At 69.3% G+C, this 15,718-nt stretch overlaps 1 protein-coding gene across 2 annotated transcripts in view; it reads left to right on the forward strand.

Annotated features, from left to right (window-relative positions):
* Positions 1–15,718, forward strand: part of PRX (periaxin) — a 34,157-nt gene that overhangs the window by 1,834 nt on the left and 16,605 nt on the right. The window contains exon 1 of one of the 2 annotated variants that reach the window (XM_044988283.1): positions 7,254–7,351. The exons of the other annotated variant lie outside the window; for it this stretch is intronic. The gene's annotated coding sequence lies outside the window, so the exon portion shown is untranslated. Of the gene's footprint in view, positions 1–7,253; positions 7,352–15,718 lie in introns of those variants that run through there. 2 annotated transcript variants of the gene reach the window in all.

A 15,718-nucleotide genomic window follows, 5' to 3' on the forward strand; every position in this document is an offset into this window, starting at 1 on the left:
ATCGGAGCTGCCCTGGCCCGGTGGCTCCAGAGTCGGAGCGGGACACTGACTCAGGCCTTGCAGGAGGGGTGACGGTCACGGCCCCGGGCTCCTGCCTGGCCTGGCCTCGGCGTGCGCCTGTCTCCCAGTGCAGCCGGGCCGGCTGGGCGCAGCGGGTGGCATGACTGCGGCAGGCGCGCTGGCATTGCCTCGGGGCTGGCTGCAGTCGCTGTGCTGTGCCCACTCTCCCCCTGTGTGCGAATTCCCCTGCGAACCCACAGCATTCCTGGCCCGGCGGAGCTGAATGCCCCATTCTCTCTGGGCCTGGCCCCGGGCTCGTGTCTTAGAACCGTGGCTCTGGGCTCTGCCCGACAAGGCGCTTGGACCCGTGCGCCGGGGGTGCTTCTCCCGCAATCCGCGTGGCTGCAAAGCGGCAGAGCCCTGCAGGCCTCCCCGAGGCCTCCTCACCCCCACCCAATCCCAGGCACTTAGGAGCTGCAGAGAGCCCAGGGGTCCCGACTCCCAGCTCCGGGCTCCCTCTGCAGGAGTCTGCTGGGCTCTGCCCCGCTGCAGTGGGATGTTTGCCAGCTGCTCCCCCTTAGCTCTCCCCAGCCCCGGGGCGCAGCACGTGCTGGGATCCTGCCGTGCTGGCCTGGGCCAACCAGCACCAGGGTCCCAACCGCCTCCTGCCCGCCCCTGCGGCCAGACACCCGTCTCCTCGGACCGGCCTTGGCGGCAGGGCAGGGCAGGGCTGCTCTGGGGGTGCCGGGAGGCTCCCGAAGGTCCCCGAGGGGCTGAGGCTGCAGAGACCCTCACGAATGACTCCCCCCCCGGGGGGGGCTCTCGGTGCCGCGACGGGACACCTGGGCAGCTCCTCCACTGCCCTGGGCGGTGGCTTCCCGCAGACCGTGCCCAGTGGGAGCCGCAGTGTGGGGACAGGGCAGGGCCCCGGTCGGCGGTCGGGGCGCTCGCAGGGGGTCTCTGCAGGGGCTGCCAGGCTGGCACGTGGCTGTAGCGTTAAACGGGGGTTGGGGAGACCCAAGTGCCTGCTTCCTGCGTTCCCGTCTCCTGCTCGTTCCACACGACTGGCGGGTGGGAACGGCTGCCCGGGCCGCAGGGCGGCTTGGGGTCGCGGTCGGGGCCGGAGGGACTTGCAAGCTGGACCTGCGCAAAGTGCTTCTCGAAGGAGTGAGGCAGGAGGGGTAGGGCCTCGGACGCCTGGGTTCCGTTCCCAGCTTGGCCGCTGACCTGCGGGGGGATCGGGGGCAAGCTGCCCCCCCCCCCCCGCTGAGCCTCGCGGGGAAGGACCTGCCCTCTCTGCAAAGCACAAAGCCCGAGAGGCGCCGCACTCCGCTGCCCGGTGCTGGAGCCACGTGCGCTCGCCTCGGCGGAGGGCCCGGCTCGGGGGCGCGCGGCACAGCTGGAACTGCCCGTGCTGCGGGGAGCCTTCGGGGGAAGGCCGGTGACTGAGTGTGCGCTGGGCTCGCGGCCCACGGCAGGGGAAGGCCGGCAGAGTGTCTCTTCGGAGCAGGGCTGGCTTGCGTGGTCCTGCGCCTGCTCGGTGTGTGTCCATTACTGGTGGTGGGGCAGGTACCCGATGGCCCCGGGCTCCAGGGAAATAGGTGCTGTACATAGATGGTGATCTGAATTGCATTAAACTTAACTGAAACCCGGCGTAACAGCTGCCCTTCGTTACTGAGAAAGGTCAGAAATAATTAAGCTCCAGGTAGCTAAAACAATAGCAGCCTCCGCCCCAAGCACAGGCAAACCCGAGCAGAGGGGGTTTGGCGGCTGGCTATTGTTCCCTGGGGGGGCGGGGTGTCTGTGTGGGAGAAGCTGCGGCAAGCCCTTGAGAGCGCCTTTGGGCAGAGTGCTGCCTGGGAAGGGGCTCGAAGCTCTTTGCTCGTGTCGTCTCCTGGTGTTTTATTCCTGCTGCGTTAGGGACCAGACATTGCCACAGCGTTGTCACCCAGCTCCTCCCCCAGCTTCTCTTCTGAACCCAACCAACCTGCTTGCCCTTGAATGTGGGCGAAGTGCCTGGGCCCGAAGGGGGCCTCAGCACCGTGCTGCCCTCGCCCGAAGAGCTTAGCACTGAAATAGACGACCCAGGGAGGCTCAGCCCCGGGTTAGGGGGTGAACAGAGGCCCCAGGTGGGTGGCAGAGCCGGGCCTCCGAACCCAGATCTCCAGGGACCGAGGCTGCGAAGAAGGGACGTTGCTGGAGCCGGGCAATCGAGGGAAGCGTCCGGTGCAGCTGCCGGGCTGGGCCGGGGCTTTCCAGAGCTGTCTCCTGGCGGAAGCTGCCCCAGGAGGAGGATGTCCTGTGTTTACAATGGCGGGGCAGGGCCCCTCTCCCCCGTTCCCAGAGAGAGGCCACAAACAGCCTCTTACCTGCAGGGATCTGGGTGGGGGTGGGCTGTGCTTCAAAGGGGGCTCCCCATCTAGCGCCCCTCGGGGCAGACCCCCGCGGGCACCGTCCGGGCGCCACCTTGGGAAGCTGCGTGGAGCCGCGGGGCCCGGCCCTGGGGTGTAACAGCAGAGCCCCAGCGTCTCCCTTGCGAGCAGCCTGGGGCGGGGCGGCCTGGGCACCTCGCGCCCCCTCCCCACAATCACTCGGGCTGGGGAGAACTTTGGTCTTTAGTTCGTCGCTTCTCCCCTTTTGCACACGGGGATCTCAGGCGGAGCCCCCAGACCCGCTTTGCCTGCCGCTGAGGGGCCCTTCCCCCGGCTCAGTAGGATCGAAACCAGGTGCTCAGAGAAGGAGATACCCCCCCCCCCCCCGGGCTGCTGGCAGAGCTGGGACTGGAACCCAGGAGTCCTGATTCTCAGCACCCCCCCCCCAGCCTACGTTCTCTCTCCGCCGGGGGTGCTGGGTTCAGGTCAAACTTCCTCTCTCAGCCCGATTCCAGTGCTGGGTCAACCCACCCACTTCCTGCAGCCCGTGCGGTGACACCGGGTGCTGCTGTTCTTCGCTCAGTGACCCCAGGGACGTGGGGTTTGGGGGCCGGAGCCGATCTCCAGCGGGGGCCGGGGGCTGATCTCCAGCGGGGGCCGGGGGCTCCCCACCAAGCCGCACTCCGGTATCGCGGGGCCGGAGCCGATCTCCAGCGGGGGCCGGGGGCTGATCTCTAGTCAGGGGCCGGGGGCAGATCTCCAGCGGGGGCCGGGGGCTCCCCACCAAGCCGCACTCCGGTATCGCAGGGCCGGGGGCTGATCTCTAGTCGGGGGCCGGGGGCTCCCCACCAAGCCGCACTCCGGTATCACGGGGCCGGGGGCAGATCTCCAGCGGGGGCCGGGGGCAGATCTCTAGTCGGGGGCCGGTCTCTTCCTTTCCGCTTCGGAGTCGGACAAGTGTCCGCACAAGCCGTCCCCAGGCCCGATGCAGCGTCTCCGCCCTTCGCGCCTCCTCCTGCCTCGGCGCAGAGCCCTCCCCCTGCAGGGCGGTTTGGTCCCCGATGGGCAGCTGCTGCGGCCTGGGCTCCCCTCCAGCTCCCGGGGTCCCTGCACACCACCCGGTCCCTCCGCCCATTGCACTGTCATTAACACCTGCTGGCTGCACGGTGCTGACGAGGGGACATAGACCAAGGTGCTGCTCGGACGCGGCCCCGGGAGGCCGTGCTGGGGCCAGCCGGGAAAAGCAGGACACCCCCCCCCGCAGGACTGACCCTGCTGCTGCTCCGGCTGTCGGGGCGTATTGCACCAGAGGGGGGGGACGTCCTGCCCGGCTCCGCTGGCTTCTCCTTTGCACGTGGCCGGGGCTCTGCTGGTGCCCTGAGGTGGCCGAATGCTGCGCTCGCATTGCCTAGCGGTTAGAGCTGGCTGTTGGGGGGGGGGGTATTGCTGAGATGGGGAGCCAGGACTCCTGGGTTCTAGTCCCCTCCTCCAGCACCCGCCCATGGCCCAGCTCGGCCTTCGGCGGCCTGGCGCTCGCCCTGCTGCCCGTCCCCCCGCGCCGCCCGGGCACTGAAGCCAGGGGCTTTAACCTGTCTCCCTCGTCAAATCCGCCCGGGCAGGGAGGCGAGAACAATGGGCCGGTGCCGGGTGGAAGTGCTGACGGCGGCTTTGCGCTAATCTGCTGGGCCCGCGGCCCATTCACTGCTGCGTGCAGGGGGCTTTAGCCTGCGGGGGCCGGGTGCTGGGGAGAGGGGGCCGTGGCCAGGCTGGGGACGGAGCGGCGGGAAGATGTGCGACCGCTTCGGCAAGGCTCTGCGCACCGCCTGGGCCCTGGCCGCTCGGCGTGGTAAGCCAAGGCCTGGGGGGAGGGCAAGGACCTGGCCCTGCAGCCATCCGGGGGCTCCTCCTGCCCCCCCAGGGCTGGGAGTGCAGCCCCGAACTCCGGGGTCCCAACCCTACCCAGGGGTTCAGCGGCTTCCGGCTCCTCACCTGGGAGCTTCCCCGAGGCTGCGGGTGCGGCTGGGGGCGGATTGCCTGGGACAGACCTTTGTGCATTTACTGCCCCGCTCTGCTGCCGCTGGGGGGCCCATCGCCTGCGGTCCCGGCCGAGGTGGCAGACCCCTCCTCCCTCTCCGTCTCGGCACCTGGGGCCCTCGGGCCCAGCGGTGCACGATGCTAACCAGTCGTCTCACTAGTGCGTCGCACAGGTGTGATGGAAATGGCACCGTCTTCCACCACCCCCCGTCACGGTAGGCAGGAGCATGCTCCTGTGTCCTGACCCCTGCCTCGGTTTCCCCCACCCAGGAATGGCGCTAACCCTGAGAACTGGGGCGTGGCGGGTTATAAAGCGTGTGGAGAGGCTCCGTGCTCGGCCCGGTTCTGCCGGGCGGCCGAGGGCTCAGCGCGGTGGGGCTGGGGTTTGGGGTGCAGGGGGCTCTGGGTGGGGCTGGGGTTTGGGGTGCAGGGGGCTCTGGGGGGGTGGGGGTGAGGGGTTTGGGGTGCAGGAGGGGGCTCAGGGCTGGGGACGGGGTTGGGGTACAGGGGAGGCTCTGGGGGGGCCGGGGGTGAAGGGTTTGGGGTGCAGGAGGGGGCTCTGGGGGGGCCGGGGTTGGGGTGAAGTGGGGTGAGGGGGTTGGGGTGCAGGAGGGGGCTCTGGGGGGGCCGGGGGTGAAGGGTTTGGGGTGCAGGAGGGGGCTCAGGGCTGGGGATGGATTGGGGTGCAGGAGGGGGCTCTGGGGGGGCCGGGGGTGAAGGGTTTGGGGTGCAGGAGGGGGCTCAGGGCTGGGGACAGGGTTGGGGTGCAGGGGGGACTCTGGGGGGGCCGGGGGTTGGGGTGCAGGGGGGTGAGGGGATTGGGGTGCAGGAGGGGCTCTGGGGGGGCCGGGGGTGAAGGGTTTGGGGTGCAGGAGGGGGCTCGGGGGGGGGCTGGGGGTGAAGGGTTTGGGGTGCAGGAGGGGGCTCAGGGCTGGGGACAGGGTTGGGGTGCAGGGGGGGCTCTGTGGGGGCGAGGGTTTGGGGTGCAGGAGGGGGCTCTGGGGGGGCCGGGGTTGGGGTGCAGGGGGGTGAGGGGATTGGGGTGCAGGAGGGGGCTCTGGGGGGGCCGGGGGTGAAGGGTTTGGAGTACAGGAGGGGGCTCGGGGGGGCTGGGGGTGAAGGGTTTGGGGTGCAGGAGGGGGCTCAGGGATGTGGATTGGAATGGGGTGCAGGGTGGACTCTGGGAGGGTGGGGGTTTGGGGTGCAGGAGGGGGCTATGGGGGGGCCGGGGTTGGGGTGCAGGGGGGTGAGGGGATTGGGGTGCAGGGGGGACTCTGGGGGGGCGGGGGTTTGGGGTGCAGGAGGGGGCGTTGGGGGGGCCGGGGTTGGGGTGCAGGGGGGTGAGGGGAGTGGGGTGCAGGAGGGGGCTCTGGGGGGGCCGGGGGTGAAGGGTTTGGGGTGCAGGAGGCGGCTCTGGGCTGGGGATGGGATTGGGGTGCAGGGGGGACTCGGGGGGGCGGGGGTTTGGGGTGCAGGGGGGGCTCTGGGAGGGTGGGGGTTTGGGGTGCAGGAGGGGGCTCTGGGAGGGTGGGGGTTTGGGGTGCAGGAGGGGGCTCTGGGGGGGCCGGGGTTGGGGTGCAGGGGGGTATGGGGATTGGGGTGCAGGAGGGGGCTCTGGGGGGGCCGGGGGTGAAGGGTTTGGGGTGCAGGAGGGGGCTCAGGGCTGGGGATGGGATTGGGGTGCAGGGGGGACTCTGGGGGGGCGGGGGTTTGGGGTGCAGGGGGGGCTCTGGCTGGGGACAGGGTTGGGGTGCGGAAGGGGGTTCAGGGTGCGGGGTCCCGGCGGCGCTTCCTGCAGCTCCCAGGAAGTGGCTGCCAGGTCCTTGCAGTCCCATGGCGCAGGGTGGCCAGGGGGTCTCCGTGCGCTGCCCTCGTGCCCACAGGTGCCGCCCCCTGATTGGACTTTTAATGGCCCGGCAGGCGGTGCCAACCGGAGCTGCCAGTTTCAACTGGGCGTTTGCAACCCAGGGCCGGTGTCTAGCGCCCTGCCCACCCCAGCCCCTCTGAGCCCTGCAGTGACCTGCACCCTCAGCCTTGTGCCCAGCCTGCAAGTGGGGGGCTGAAAGCCCCGTGCCTGGGACGCCCCCTGAGCGCGGTGCTGTTCTCCGAGAGGCAAAGCCAGTGGGCCTGGCCGTGGAGCGCGGGAAGCCCCCCCCCCCCCCCCCCCCCGGGTCTGGTCCCAGCCGCTCTGCTCCCGGGAAGCTGCTTTTCACCCTGACTCGAATCCGCGCTCGGAAATCCAGCCACTGGCTCAGGGGGCGTCGAGCTTCCGAGGTCAGTTCAATCGGCCCAGGAACCGGCTTCTCTTCCCCCCGGGAAACTCGGCCAAACGTCCGCATCAAACCTGTCAAGCCCAGAAACGGGGGCTGGGGGGGGGCTGTTCCTTTTCCTTTGGCCCCGACCCCCCCAGACAAAGAGGGGGGGCTGGTTTGAGCTGTCTTGGATTTTGCTTTTGACCTGCTCGGAGTGTAACGCGAAGGGCTCCGTGCACTGGCGCTTCCCCACCCCGCGTTCCCGGCTCGGCCTCTGTCCCAGCAGAACAGCCGGCTCGCGCCTCCCGGCTGCAGCTCAGCAGGGCTGGGCACTGCCAGGCGGGACGCTGCCCACCCGCCCCTGGCCGGGAAAGGGGCCTGCCTCTGGGCCAGCGCTGCCCCGGCCCTTTAAGTGCAGAGCCTGGACAGTAAGTGATGTCCGTGAACACACTCACACACACTCACACACACTCGCACAATCCCACGGACTCTGATGTCGGCCTGGCTGCAGCCAATGGCAGGGGAGCGCCTGCCCCTTTCTGCTCTGGGCTAGAACCTGCCTGTGTCTCCAGCCTCCTTTCCCCAGCCAGCTGCAGGGCTCGCTGGCCTGGGCCACTTCCCTCCGCGTGGCTGGGGGTCGCTCTCTCTGCAGGGGGGCGCAGAGAGCCGGGGCCAGGGGCTGCCAGCTCCCAGGTAAGGTGCTGCGTGGGCTGCCCTGGCGCTGCCCGTCTGTCGCCTCCTGCGGGTGGAAGAGCAGCAGCAAAACGTGCCAAGATCTCACAGGGGCTTCAAAACCCAGCCCAGGGCGAGCTCCCCACGCAGGGCCCCGGCCTCGGGGGTCGCTGCCGCGGGCGGGAGGGGACCCCGGGGCATTGCTGGTGGGGTGGGCTGAGACCCGTCCCGCTCGTTTCATGCCAGGGTGGGGGGCTGGGAGCACTGAGCTCTGCTCGCTGGCGCCGGGGTCAGCTGGCGGCGAAGTCCCTGCACCGAGGGCGACACCCAGGGGTGCAGATGTGCCGCCTGCGCCCCTGGGTGGCTCCGCTGGCCGGGTCGCTGCTGACGCTGATTGTGTGGGGACCTGGGGCGAGCTCTGCGCCGTTGGACGTTCTCGTGTCAGGCTGGGGGGTTCTCTGTACTTGTCAGCTCAGGACTGGCGCTTGGCCCGGGTGCGAGCGGCACCGAGCAAAGGGGTGAGACCAGCCCTCTGTGGCGGAGGTTAAGCCGCGTCACCTCAGGCCCGGCCAGCGCTCAGGTGCGCCGGTGAGGGGAGCCGAGGGGCAGCACTCCCGGGGTGGTTTGAGTGCTTGGCAGGGGGGTGCCCCCCATCTCTGCTGGGGAATCGCCCTGGGGGAGGCTGACCCAGCACGGTCGGATCTCCGGCAGTGCCCCCGTTCCCGTGGCTGGGTCGGAGGGACTGTTCCATGGGTGGCAGCTGCAACCCAGCCGGGGGCCGTGAGCGCTGCCCAGCCCGGGAGGGGCCCGGTCTCAGGGTGGGGTCGGGGCCTGGGGGGCGGCCACCAGCGGGTTTGACCCCAGGGCTGCCTGGCCCCCCAGCTCGGCGTGGGTCATAGCAGGGCCCTGGCAGGCGTGAGGGGGGCGAGCAGCCACCGCCCGGCAGCCTGGGCGGTTGCACCAGTGCAAAGCAGGCGTGCAAAGGGTGACTGGTGCAAAGGCCTGCACGAGGGGTGGAGCAGCGTGGGGCTTGGGGGTGGGCGTTGTGTGTGGCTGTACAGGGGGCCTGGTGGCGAATCCACCTGCCTCCGGCCCTGTGAGCTGAGCCTGCGGCTGGATTCTCTGCCCAGCCGCTCGCTGGTGCTGCGCCCCGTGGCGAGGGTCCCGGTGCCCCCGCTGGCTCCGCCGGTTCCAGGCGTGCGGGGTCCGGCTGGGCGGGATCCGGCCCCGTGCGCTGAGCCTGCGGCTGGATTCTCTGCCCAGCCGCTCGCCGGTGCTGCGCCCCGTGGCGAGGGTCCCGGTGCCCCCGCTGGCTCCGCCGGTTCCAGGCGTGCGGGGTCCGGCTGGGCAGGATCCGGCCCCGTGCGCTGAGCCTGCGGCTGGATTCTCTGCCCAGCCGCTCACCGGTGCTGCGCCCCGTGGCGAGGGTCCCGGTGCCCCCGCTGGCTCCGCCGGTTCCAGGCGTGCGGGGTCCGGCTGGGCGGGATCCGGCCCCGTGCGGTGCTGGTCCAGAGGGCAGGTCGGTCTGTGCTCCGACACGCTGCCCCCGCACCGGAGTTGGAGCCTGGGTGCCCTGGGGTGCACAGTCCCCGGCTGGTGCGGACGGGAGCCCGTGGAAATGCCCCAGCTCTGGGCTCGGTCCCTTGCAGAGAGCGAGTCCCTGCGCTGGGCCCCCCGAGCTCCCCTTGCTCCGTTAGGCTGGGCAGTGACTCCCCCCACGCGTGGCCTGGCTGGCAGGGGCTGGCCGTGCCCGGGGGCAGCTGGGGCTGGGCCGTTCTAAGCAAGGGATGGGTCTGCCGCTGCCGTACTCCAGCCCCAGCAGTGCCCAGGGCTCCAGCCTGAGCTCCGGGCCCTGCCGCGCTTGGAGCTGTACAGACGGGCTTGGGAGCTGCACGGATGCTGGGGCCAGGCTGCTGCGGGCTGGGGCTCGTGGTGGTTTACTCAGCTCAGCTGGGAAGAGTAAAGCAGCACGAGCTGCGGCTAGAGGGAAGTACCAGGGTCCGCCGGGAAGACGGGCTGAATTGGCTGGTGCTGCTGGCCCGTGGTGGCCCCTGCCTGAGGACCCTACGGGCTAGAGACCAGGGCCCTAGCTGGGTACATTGCACCTGCCACGTGCTCCTCGTGGGGACCGGATCAAACCGTGCCCTCGCCAGCAGGGCGTGTGCCCGCTCCCCTCCGGCGCGACAAGCCCTGGCGGTACAAGTGCCCGGCCAGTGCTGGATGAAAGGGTCTGAGGGCCCTGTGGAGATTGGGGGAGGGGGTGGCACATCTGCTCATATTCGGCCCAGCCGCCCCCACCCCCAGTCATGGGGGGGGGCTGGGGTCAGTCTGGGTGACATGCGACCTTCGACGCCCCCCACCCGAGTGCGGTGGTCAGGGTCCCCCCCGCGCCGGGGGCTCCGTGCGAGGGCACCCAGTGCCTGCTGGTTACACTGGCCAGAGGGGAGGGGGCGAGGCTCTGGCTGGCACAAAGTCACCCCAGAACCAGCACTGTTCTGCCAGGGCAAGCGGGCAGCCACTGCCCCTGCAAACTGGGCACGCTTGGCTGTTTGACCTGGGAGCGCTTTGGCCAGCGGCTTCTCCCCTGGCCTCGCCGGGAGCCGGGCCCGGCCCCGAGGGAACCGGGGGGCGGCTGCTCTGGGAGCCCAGCCATGCTGCCACGTCAGCGGTTCTGCACCGGGAGCCAGGGGACCTCGGTGGGGCCGCGCCCGGCCCCCCACGCCCTGCGGCCAGCGCCAGCCGGGCAGGATGCGTGCCGTGACTCGCCGCACAGGAAGCCACTTCTCAGCCTCCTGCCGCTCAGATTCCCCGGCCCCGCTTCCTCCAGGAAGCCACTGGACAAGTTTGTTTTGCCTGCAGCCTCTTCTGCCCCGAAGGAACCGCTCCCGGGGTGGGGAGGTGGGAGCTGGGGCTGAGCCGGGCGCCCGGCCTGGCGGAGCTGAGGGGCTGCTCGAGGGGGCCGAGAGCCGGGGATTTCAGGGCTGGATTTTCCCGTTCAGGGCAGCACCCGAGACCCCTGCCAAGGGCTGCCCGAGAAGCCGCCCCGAGCGAGGCCAAGGCCGGAGCGTTGGAGAACCAGGGCGGGAGACCAGCCCTAGCCACGAGGCCGTGGCTCGAATTCACTCGCTGGCTAATTAGCTCCTCCGCGTAATCGGCTCAGACTCTTTGACCCCCCCCCCCCCGGCCTCGTTTAATTCGAGCGGAATCGCTGGCACTAAACCGCCCCCGCTGGCTGGTGTCTCCTGCCGCGGAGCCGCCGGGGCGACCGGGAACGGGCTGGGAAGTGGGCCCTGGCGTGTGACGGGACCGGGCGGGATCGTCCTGGCACTGGAGCCCAAGGCCGGGGCTGTGCCGCAGAATGAGCTGCAGGGGGCAGGTGGGGGAAGGGGCAGCCGGAGCCCGGCGTGGGGGGAGGAATGGACTTGGGGGGCCGGGGGGCTGCCTGTCGGTCGGCTCCATGCAGGGCTGGGCAGGCGGGGGCCGTCGCCGGGACAGAATTAGAAACGGGAAGCCGGAGCAGGGTGGAGCGCGGCCGAGGTGCTGGAGCCTCTGGTGCCGCTCGGCCTCGGGCCAGATACCGTCCGAGAGCAGCCGGGGGCTGGCCAGCGAGTGCGGGGGGGCGGGGGGGGAGAGGCCTCGGCTGCCCCAGCTTGGAGCCGTCCCCCCGTGGGGCTGCGGGTGGTTCTTCCGCGGACGTCCCCTGGCCTGGCCTCGCTTCCAGCTTTCCTGTCTGCACCCCCGCGCCCCCCCTTCCGCCGCAGGGTCGATGCTGCGCCCATCACTGCTGCCTCTGGGCCTGGGCCTTCATGCTGCCCCCACCCCAGCCCCTCGGGGGAGCTGGGCACAGGGGGTGGGGGATGGTCAGAACGGGCCCCGAGCTCAGCAGGGCCCCCCGAGGGGGAAGGGTCGGGGCCCCCTGGTTCTCTCACCGGGCCTGGCTGGGGGCCCGCGGTGCCCTGTTCCCCCCACCCCGCTGGGGGCCTGGTACTGCTGGGCGGGCGAGGGGCCGTGCCCGACGAGGGGCCACAGCCGGAGAACGGCATGTCCCCTCCGCGTGAGCTCGGGGTGCAGTGCGCCAGGGCTGCGCCCGCTGGCTCAGGAGGGGGCCCGGCACCGCTCCAGCATGGCGGGGCCGGCTGCAGCTCGGGTCTGGGGCGGGTACAAACACACACTAGGGCCTCCGGGGCCCACATGCGCTGGTCAAACCGCTGCCCCTCCCCACCTGTGCAGTGGCTCACAGCCGTGTGCCTCCTGTGTGTTTGTACAGCGCCGTGCACCAAGGCAGAGAGCCCCTGGGTTCTCTTCTCAGCTCTGCCATTGGCCCGGCCCCTCTCCATGCCTGGTTCCCCATGTGCCTGCGCTGGTCTGTGAGCTGTGTGGGGCAGGGCCGGGCTCACTCCGCGGCTGTGCAGCACCTGGCGCGGAGCGGCTCCAGCCTAGGTGTCACCGCGCTGCAGGGGCGATGGCTCCTGGCCGAGGCCGAGCTCACCAGGAAACATTTTTTTGTTCCCAGGAAAGATTTCAGTAGAAACAGAAGCTTTAGTGACATTTTTCTTCGTTGTTTTTATTTTTCCAGCTTTTCATCCCCCAAAAGAGAGATTTTGGGGGGCTTGGCCGACATTGGAATTTCTGCGCTGCTGGGAAAAGCGGGTTTTCCCGGCGGAAACGCTTCTCCCCGCGAGCAGGGGGTGTGTTTGGCCTGCCAGCTCCGGGGGGCAGGGACCGTCCCGTTGGTCTGACTGCAGCGCCTAGCGCAGGGGCCCTGGGCTGCGCGCTCCAGTGCTGCACCAGCTTTTGGGGGTCTGGGTTTGCTTTGCTTTGGGTTTTGTTGCTGGCACAAAGAGCTAAAACTCGACACGTTTTCATCCCTTTGCAGCACAGAAAGCCCGAGCCTCCCAAAATAGCCCCCGGGCCCCTCCTTTCCCACCCCCGGTTAATTTTTTTCTGCTGAGCCTATAAAATACTTGGCATTCCCCACGGCTTGCTCCCGCGGGGAGCAGCGGCAGAAGGAGCCGGAAAGGCGAACAAGCTGCCGGTTGTCCGGCTAGCGAGTGGGACGAATTCTCCGACTCTCTTTGCTGACTTTCCCCAGGGGGCTCGGGTGCTTTAGGCAGCGGCGCGGGGAAAGCAGCGCAGGGGATGTGTCTCCCGGGGTGGGGGGCCTGCCTGAAGCCAGGGGCCTCTGCAGCCGGAAGGAATCTCGCCCTCGGCCCAGCATTTCATCCCCCGGGAGGAGGACTTGGGTTCGCCTCTCTTCCCGCCTGCCCAGGGCTCATGGCGGCTGCTGCTCCCATCTGCCCGGTTCCGTTCTGGGCGGCGTGGGGTTAACGGGAGCCCTGGTTTCCAGCCTCTGCAGAGCTGGGGGGACAGCGCCTCCCCGGGGTCACCCCTGAGGCTGGTCTCTGACGCCCAGAGCCGAGCTGCCCCTGGCCTTGGGGTGGAGGCATCGGACAAGGCTATGGGAGGCTGCTCAGGCTCCTTGGGCAACTTCATCTCTGGGCCTCAGTTTCCCCACGTGGATGGGAGAGCTGGGCTCTGGGGCTGGCTGTATGACGGGGCCACGTAGGCTGAAGGACGGGGAGTCAGCTCCTGGCTCTGTTGCCTCCTTATGGGCAAGTTACTTCCCCTGGCTCTGCCATGTCCCTGCCCCCGGGAGCTCGTGGCATCTCCCACGCGGGGTCTGGGCAGCGCCTGGCACCGGGGGAGGGTCTCTGGGCGGCGCCTGGCACCGGGGGGGTCTCTGGGCGGCGCCTGGCACCGGGGGGGTCTCTGGGCAGCGCCTGGCCCTGGGGCGGGACTCTGGGCAGCGCCTGGCACTGGGGGGGGTCTCTGGCCGGCGCCTGGCACCGGGGGGGTCTCTGGGCGGCGCCTGGCACCGGGGGGGGTCTCTGGGCGGCGCCTGGCACCGGGGGGGGGGGTCGCGGGGCGGCGCCTGGCCGCGGGGGGGGTCGCGGGGCGGCGCCTGGCACCGGGGGGGGGGGTCGGGGCGGCGCCTGGCACCGGGGGGGGGTGTCTCTGGGCGGCGCCTGGCACCGGGGGGGGGGTCTCTGGGCGGCGCCTGGCACCGGGGGGGGGGTCTCTGGGCGGCGCCTGGCACCGGGGGGGGTCTCTGGGCGGCGCCTGGCACCGGGGGGGGGGTCTCTGGGCAGCGCCTGGCACCGGGGGGGGGGTCTCTGGGCAGCGCCTGGCACCGGGGGGTCTGTGGGCACTACCCTGATGCACCTGGTAACAAGCGGCGCCGGGGCGACACGCGGGATGGAGCTCAGCTCCTGACTGGCTTTCGACCCGGCTTGTCTCAGCGTCGCGTCAGGCGCGTGGGAGCTGGGCATCGCCCGCGCTCTCGTCCCCTGGTGCTCGGTCTCTGCCACAAGACCCGACTCCTGCAGCCCCTGGCGTACGGCAGGGGACGTTTCTCGCGAATGCGCCTCTCCGCTGCCGGGCTGTGCAGGCCGCTCGTGTAGACACCCCCCCCCCCCTGCAGCTCCTGCACCTCGGCGAGAGCCGGCAGACCCCTTCCGCCCATCTCGCCGCGTCGCTCAGCGCCCCTGAGAACCACCAGGCCAGGTCCCGGCCGGGCCCCAGCTGCTCTGGTTTTAATCGCGGGGGTTAAACCAGGCTCAGGCTGGCTGGGGGCAGCGCACTCCTGATGTGTGAACATGGGGTAGGGGGGGACCGGCCGGAAGTGACGTCAACTCAGCTGAGCGGAAGCCGCTGTAAGTCGGAGTGAGAGCGTCCACCCGGGGGTCCATGCCCGTTCCCTGCCCCACGTGGCATTCAGGCCTGTCGTTAAGGCAGATGAGCTCCCATAAGAGCGGCCAGACCGGGTCAGACGAAAGGTCCATCTAGCCCAGAGTCCTGTGCTCTGACAGCCTGTCACGGACGCCCAGTCATGCCCACTCGTGGCCCCGTGCGGTCCGGGGGGAGCCCCTTCAGTGCGACAGCCCTTCTCGGGGGGGCCCCTCTCCCTCGGGGTCAGGCCCCTCCACCTCCCGGAGCCGCACCTCCCTGAGCCTCAGTGCGTCTGTCTCTGCCGTGGGGCCCTCGGGGAGTCCCCTCGCTCTGGGCCCCCCGGAGCCTCCTCACCCCCCGAAGGGGACAATCCCCCCCCCCCGCTCTCTAGCCCGGAGCGACTCTCCCCCAGCGTAACACAGGAGGGTTTATTGAGAGTTGAACCCAGCACAGGAAACTCTCCGGCCTCAGGCCTGGCTCCCTCAGCCCAGCACATCCCAGTCCCCCTGCAGCCAGGGGGGCTCTGCCTGCTCCCCCCCTCCAGCCCGGAGCCCCCCTGCTCCCAGCTGGGCCTCCGATATCCCCGGCCCCAAGCCCCTTCGTCCATTGGCTTCTCTCCAGGGACACAGAGTCGTAAACAGGGTCGCCTGGGCCCCCTCTCCTCTCAGCCTCCTCTGGCTGGAGCCGGCTGGTCAGGTCACCGGGGTCCTCTCCCCGCAGCCCATTGTCCCCCACTGGCCAGAACCGGCTGCGACTCCTGAGCTGGGTCTCCGGGTCACCAGTCACTGGGGTCTCCATCCTCCGGGCCCTCGGCCGGGGTCCCGAGTTCCCTCTCCAGTCCTGTGTCCCAACAAACTCCCTCTCCCATCCCCTCGTTAAACCAGTAACACCCGGGGACACTGAGTCCCACCCCCTCTGCACGCAAACCCTGGAAAACCATGACAAAATTTTAAAAATCCCCCACTTTGTCACACAGTGGCCAGTGCCAGGTGCCCCAGGGGAATGAACAGACCAGGGGATCAGCAAGTGACCCATCCCCTGTCGCCCCTTCCCAGCTTCTGGCAAACAGAGGCCAGGGACACCGTCCCTGGCCAGCCTGGCTAGTAGCCATTGATGGGCCTGTCCTCCAGGAATCTATCTAGCTCCCCTTTGAACCCTGTTATGGTCTTGGCCTTCACAACATCCTCTGGCAGGGAGTTCCACAGGCTGACTGCGCTGGGTGAAGAAATACTGCCTTTTATAAGTGTTATACCTGCTGCCTACTGATTTCATTGGATGACCCCTAGTTCTAGTGTTATGAGAAGGAGTAAATAACACTTCCTGATTCCCTTTCTCCGCACCAGGCAGGATTTTATAGCCCTCGAGCGTATCCTCCCGTAGCCGTGTCTTTTCCACGCTGAACAGCCCCAGGCTGATCGATCTCTCCTCACACAGCAGCCGTTCCAAACCCCTCAGCATTTTTGTGGCCCTTTTCTGAATCTTTTCCAAGTCCAGTAGATCTTTGAGACGGGGCGACCACGTCTGCCCGCAGTATTCAAGGTGTGGACGTCCCAGGGATTTATATAGAGGCACGTGATATTTTCTGTCCTATTCTCTCTCCCTTTCTTAATGATTCCCAGCATTGTGTTCGCTTTTTTGACGCCGCTGCACAGTGAGTGG

The sequence above is a fragment of the Mauremys mutica genome, chromosome 15, assembly GCF_020497125.1.
Source record: "Mauremys mutica isolate MM-2020 ecotype Southern chromosome 15, ASM2049712v1, whole genome shotgun sequence".
Classification (NCBI taxonomy): Eukaryota; Metazoa; Chordata; order Testudines; family Geoemydidae; genus Mauremys; species Mauremys mutica.